The sequence below is a fragment of the Rhipicephalus sanguineus genome, chromosome 7, assembly GCF_013339695.2.
Source record: "Rhipicephalus sanguineus isolate Rsan-2018 chromosome 7, BIME_Rsan_1.4, whole genome shotgun sequence".
NCBI classification, from domain to species: Eukaryota; Metazoa; Arthropoda; class Arachnida; order Ixodida; family Ixodidae; genus Rhipicephalus; species Rhipicephalus sanguineus.
In genome coordinates, this window is record NC_051182.1 from 98,964,876 (window position 1) to 98,970,875 (window position 6,000).

Sequence of the window (6,000 nt, forward strand, 5' to 3'; positions counted from 1 at the left end):
GTACATATCACTCCCCTTAGAGAGGCACGTTGGCTCTCTTTATGAGGGTCGTGCATTGACTATCTTTTCGAAAGTCGTGTGTCTTACGGCTCTCCTAACGATAGTCAACGTTTCTCTCTGAAGAGAGGGCTATAGTCATGTGACTTTCACATGTATAAAAGGGCAGTCAAAGGTCTTAAGTGTAGCCATATAAAGTTTCGTTTTAAAAACGTAGAATATCGCACATGTAGTGAAAACGTGAGTGTAGACAAAATGGAGACGAGTTGACACACACACGCAACTGTTGCAGAGCCGCAAACTGTTTCTGATGTGCACAGAAAGTGCCATCAAATACTGTAGAAACAAAATTTGCGAGGAACAGTGGCGGTAACGATGTGCTCTGCTGTGCCAAACGCTGGGTGCCGTAAAAGCGAAATTGGTGCCAAAAGTGCAATAATCGACACTAAATTGATTGAATGGATTGAAAGAATGATCGTCTCATTGCACGCCACCTGAGCTTAGCAGAACTAATTACGAAAGCGGACGCAGAGGGAACGATCGAGGGAACAGAGCCTTACAACCACAACGGCGCCAGGCTGCCACTAAGCTGTCTACTATTTTATCGATGGCTACTGTAACCCTTCACGACAAGGCACTTGGAACTATATAAGTAAGCTTAAGGGATGAGGTAAAATGGTAGATGTACGCTTTAAAGGTCGTACTGTTCAAATTCATGCATTCATTGCCTGGAGAGATTAAATAACCGAGAGATGCTTGATCAAGTATAGCGGCATTAGGAAGCGCGGTTGTGTAGTCGTGAGTGTTTCATCGTTGAATTATTGGGTATATATTGGGCATTTCTGGACATGTGCCACCAGCGCATTTAAGGACGGTTTAGCGCTATTCCGTAGTAAAAACCGTCAACTATAGTTGCCCGCCCATCGTGCAGTACGTATATGAGTAGATCTCTGAATCACTTAGTGTAACTTCCTACACAAAAGCGGAGAAGGGACAGCTGCATATATGTGTCCCATGGTAAGGTAACGAGCACTCTTAATCGTTAACAGTTCTTCTAAACGCACATTCGCTGAATGTCTCTTGCAGCGTTTGGTCTAACACGCGTATCTGGGACAGATTACCAACCTCTCATAGTAGTGTACAAAATGCTATCTACCTGTTTCTATCGAAGCTTACATAACTCGCAGAAAAACCCGGCGCCAGCGAGCGTAAACAAATGCAGCCCCCGAGGGTGCACTGGTCACATGGGTATTTGCATGCGCCCTTTTCCAATAATGGATGCTCTCTCGATCGTAGGCTAGAGGGCGAGCAGCCGTTTCTGATATGGCAATGTCGTCTTTTATCGAGGTCACTTGTAATGTTACGTTGCCACGCTGCATTGGATATAAACGCATGACCGCCGCTGTTGCTTGTAGCAACTGAACAGGGGCGTAGCCAAGGGTGGGGTTGGGGGGTTCAGACCCCTTCCGAACTTTTTCAACTTTTCTTGCGTGCACACAAACAAACGCACGCACGAACATACATAAAGTATTGTTGAACCCACCCCCAAAAAAATTTCTGGCTACGCCTCTGCAACTGAAGTGTCGGGCTGCTGAGCACGTGAATGAAGGTCCAATTCCCGGCATGGAAGAAGGAAACAGTTAGGAGGGAGCGTTGCGCAATGCGATGGAAAGAAAGAAAGAAGGAAAGAAAGAAAGAAGGAAAGAAAGAATGAAAGAAAAAGAAGTCTTAGGTCAGGCACGCACACGCCGAGCATCACTTGCCCCCGTTTTCCCTAGGCTATGGGTTTCTGAATTTTTTCTAAGCACACACTGAATATTCGGCCGTTATTGTACACATGGGCACATGCAGCAAAAAGTGTTATATTAAAGGGGCCCTCCAACACTTTTTTTGAAGCGCCTACATCGCTGCCGACTGCATCAACGCATAGAGGCGCTCGCCAGAACTATTGCGGGCGGAAATGACGAAGATGAGCGCTGGCCTATGATTGGACAAATGTAACCTTATAAGTCATAAAGGCGTTGCATCACAAAAGGGGTTATTATTGGGTTTAGTTTTTCTTAGCATGCTTTTTTCACTGAACACCAACTAGACGAACGACTTTTTCAGCTTTAAAACTGCAGCGCCCGGCAAAGAATGCGCCGAGCGCCACGGCGCCGGAGGAAACGCGTTGGGGTAAAGTCCCTGAAAAATAATATTTTTCAGGGACTTTACCAGGCCCGAGGCATGAAGGCAGTTTGGCGTCCGGGCCATGGGGCGTCGCTACCGTCGAAACGATTGCAGCGAACCTGGTACGGGCGGGAAGTGAAGGCCTCAGTAAGCCTAATTAAAATAAAATAACGCGGCCACGGTAGTACACAGTAGTAAATAAAAACGTGCTTCTGCATTAAACTATAACCAGCCACGAGTATTAGAAGGCAAAGTTTTAAAGAAGTTTTGTAAACATGACTGTGCGTGGCTCCGCTAGGTACCGCCGCCATCACGCCTGCGCAGCGCACAAGCAGACGACGCGCAAGCACGAGAGCGCATAGAAACGCAAACTTTACCACCGCAGCGAGGAGCAGCGATGTCGCACCTTTATTGCGGCGTGAAGTGGTGCGATTCCTCGGGAATGAAGGCTAATACTTCTTCAGAATCCCTGCTGACCACAGGTATTTATACGTTCACTATTATATATTTCCCAAGATGTTCGCAAAGTTTTGATTTGACTGTCGTTGACCGTTATGATTTGAAACTGCTGAATGAACAGCGAATTTTCTTGCTGCGATTCGTTGCTGCAGCTATCTGTTTGAGAAATGGTTACGATAATTAGTTAAAATTAGTGGGCGGGCTGCAGTTTGTGGCTCGACGCGGTGTCACCTCTCAAAAGCGGAGCTGTTCGCTAGTTATGGTTGCTCACGTTAGTATATATGTGCATGCCTCACTGCCTGACGTTACCTCTACTATCTCATGAAAGCTAACCAATTCGGATTACCGTGTCATGCAACCATGTCTTCAGGGTGTTTTGTTACGTGTTACTTTAACTTATGCGTGCTAGTAACATTAACGGAGTGGGATAGTTGTTGTGCTCGCTGCAGCTGTTTTTTTAAGCGCTTTAATGCGTGCGTATACATCACGTCCGTGTAGTTTATGGGTGGTGCTCGCAGCCGACGAAAATATCGCTCGCAAAGTTATTGCGGAGGCCCCAGTAGCGAACTCGGGACACTGCCCTCAGATTCGAATGTGTGCTGCGGTGTTGCACAAGTGAAAACCACCGCGTTCCTCATCTGTGTGTCTGTTTACACACCGACCGCCTGCTCGGATTTTTGTCGCGCTGCTCGACGGGGGACCTTGAACCAAGCGTGATACCCACCTGCCCCTTTTCGCTCTCGGGAAGCTCCCGGAAACAGTTTCGCTTATCTCTTCATTACTCCCTCGTGATGCTTCCAACGGGCGAAGGCATGGCCAAGCTTGGTTTTGGATGTTGATGAAACAGGCCGCGCTTATCGCGCGGGGCCACTTTTGTTTTCCTCTCTAATCTGGACCCATCCCCACCGCCACCCTTTCACTTTTTTGTATTTTTTTTCAATGCGCTGTTTGCGCTTAGCGTTTACACATCATAATTCCTTATAAGCTTTCAATATCGTTTCGACTCGCAAAAGCAGTGGAAAAACAAAAACTCGATCGAGTTGTGTTTCATATATCAAGTTTTAATTCAGAGAATATTGTCGGGATATATGTAATTATCTGTAATTATAATTTAGTGGAGATTAAAAACAAGCACATTTATTAAGCTTGGTGCCATGCCTTTAAAAGCTTGCAAGTGTATTTACTCTACCAGCTGTTTTTTCACCGTAGGGTGACTAAGTTCGAGTACTTTAATTGCAGACAACCAGTTTACTGCAAGCGAGTCGCCGTCCCTGCTGCTGAGACTGCCCCCCTAGTGTGGAAGGTAGGTGTACCGAACAAGGATCTGTTTCACCTTTCTGCTTGAAATGAAAGGGTACAGAATATTTGGTTGGTGGTGCCACTGTAATACTGCACGAATAGCTTGCAAAAACAAAGAGCGGTACTATTTTGTATTCTACACCTGCACACTCGAGCAGATTATTCTCTGAAATTAGAACAGTAGGTAGAAATGCCACAGCTGTTTTTCAATTACCAGTGCTATGAGAACAATTGCTGTACGTAAACCTTAAATGCAGGAAATGTACTCTAGGGGAAAAAAATGTTGTTAGCTTGCACTCATAGAGTAGCATTTTGCATGCTTTCCAGTAAGAATGTCTGAGTGCACTGTTTACATGGTATGGATGAACTGATAGCATGCTGCACAAACGCAAAATGAAGAAACAGGGAGATAGAGCAGCGAAAATGGCTTTTGGCATCTCACAGTATAAATAGTTTGTACTCTGTCCTGTTTCCGTCCTTACTCCTCTAGTGTTCGTGGAGCTCTGTATGAGTTCACAACAAACCAACCTCCCTGCAAGAAAACTTTGTTGCGTGGTATAGATATCTTTTCTTTTTCTACATCAATGCATAGACTCAGTGCTTTCTTTGTGGAGCTCATTCCATAGAGATGAAAACACTGAGTAGTTTTCCTCAGGCACATGTGAAAATTGCTCCATAAGTCTGTTGCTCAGTATTCACACGTGCAATGCAAAGTGAGGGTATTAAAATACCTGCTTGCCAGCCTTTTATAGCATATTTATTTCTTTTTCAACAGCCGCTTCGCCAAGCACACCCACAAGAAGGCCCACACCACCGTCACAGGTTTCACCAAGTGATGGTAAGTGCAAAAAGTGAGAGAGAGAATTATTGCAAAGTACACATCCTGCATCTGCATGAGGAAGTATGGACCAGTAGTCGATGTTTTCCTAGTAGATATGGACACCTAAGCCTGTGTAATATTGTCACAACCTATAATGTTGACAAAACCATACATATAGTTCAGGGCCTGCAACCCGTGATTTAGTTCACGCAATTATTTATATTTCAAATATAAGGTGGGTGCAGTTGGACATACATGGTTCACACTGAAAATTGTGCTGTCCGATTTGTTGTGATGAGAGTAGCTCTGCGAGATAGGCCAGCATAATATGATGCACAGTCAAGGTGTGCATTCATGTAAATGTGGCTTATGCAGCCCAGATAGCTATTTATGAGATGAATAATTCAAAATCCTCCACTTTGTAAATGTCATTGCCTCTGTTCAGCATTTCATGAAATGTTCATTTTTGCAATGCTTTGTGATATTTCCTTAATCATGGATGATTCTTTGAAGATAAAATGCTTGGAATGTATAAATCAATTATGATTCCTGTCTCAGTCGCAGAATACACATTGCTTCCAATGAAAAATGGCATGGCAGCACATAGTGGTCCGTATATTAGTAGCCCTGTGATTGCGCCTTGATTGCTTAATCGTGATTTTTTTTTCTCTACAAGACTGATGAACGCCTATACCTTCGCATTCTTCCATGTCTTTTTTTTTTTTCAGCTGAGCCTGGTCCGAGCGGCCTCCAATTTTCCAAGGAGGGCAGCAGCGCGGAGCAGATGCAAGAAACGCCAAAAAAGTGGGCGAAGAAAACGCAGCTCTGTGCACACCCTTCGCACCAAAAAGAAGCTGCTAACACTTCACTCACGAAGTGAAAGGTACCGCAAGGCAGTCGGTCAGATGAAAAAAAGGGACGAGGCGAGGCGAGTAACGCAGCAGGAGGTTTTAAACAAGCTTGAACCGGATTTGTCAAAGGACTTTTTTTGAATTGCTTAAAGCAAGAATCAGGCTTGGTACATTCCCAAAATAAAAAAAAAACATTGGTCCAAACGGATGAAACAATTCACTCTCAATTCACGCTTCCTCAGAGAAATGCTTCACTTGCCACATGTGCGGACACTCAAATGCTGGCTGGCAGACATCCCAATGACACCTGGTATCATTCCAGGTGCCATGGATGCAATAGAATCAATCATTAAAGCTTGGCCTCTGCAAGACAAAGCATGCTGTCTTTTATTCTATTAAATAGCC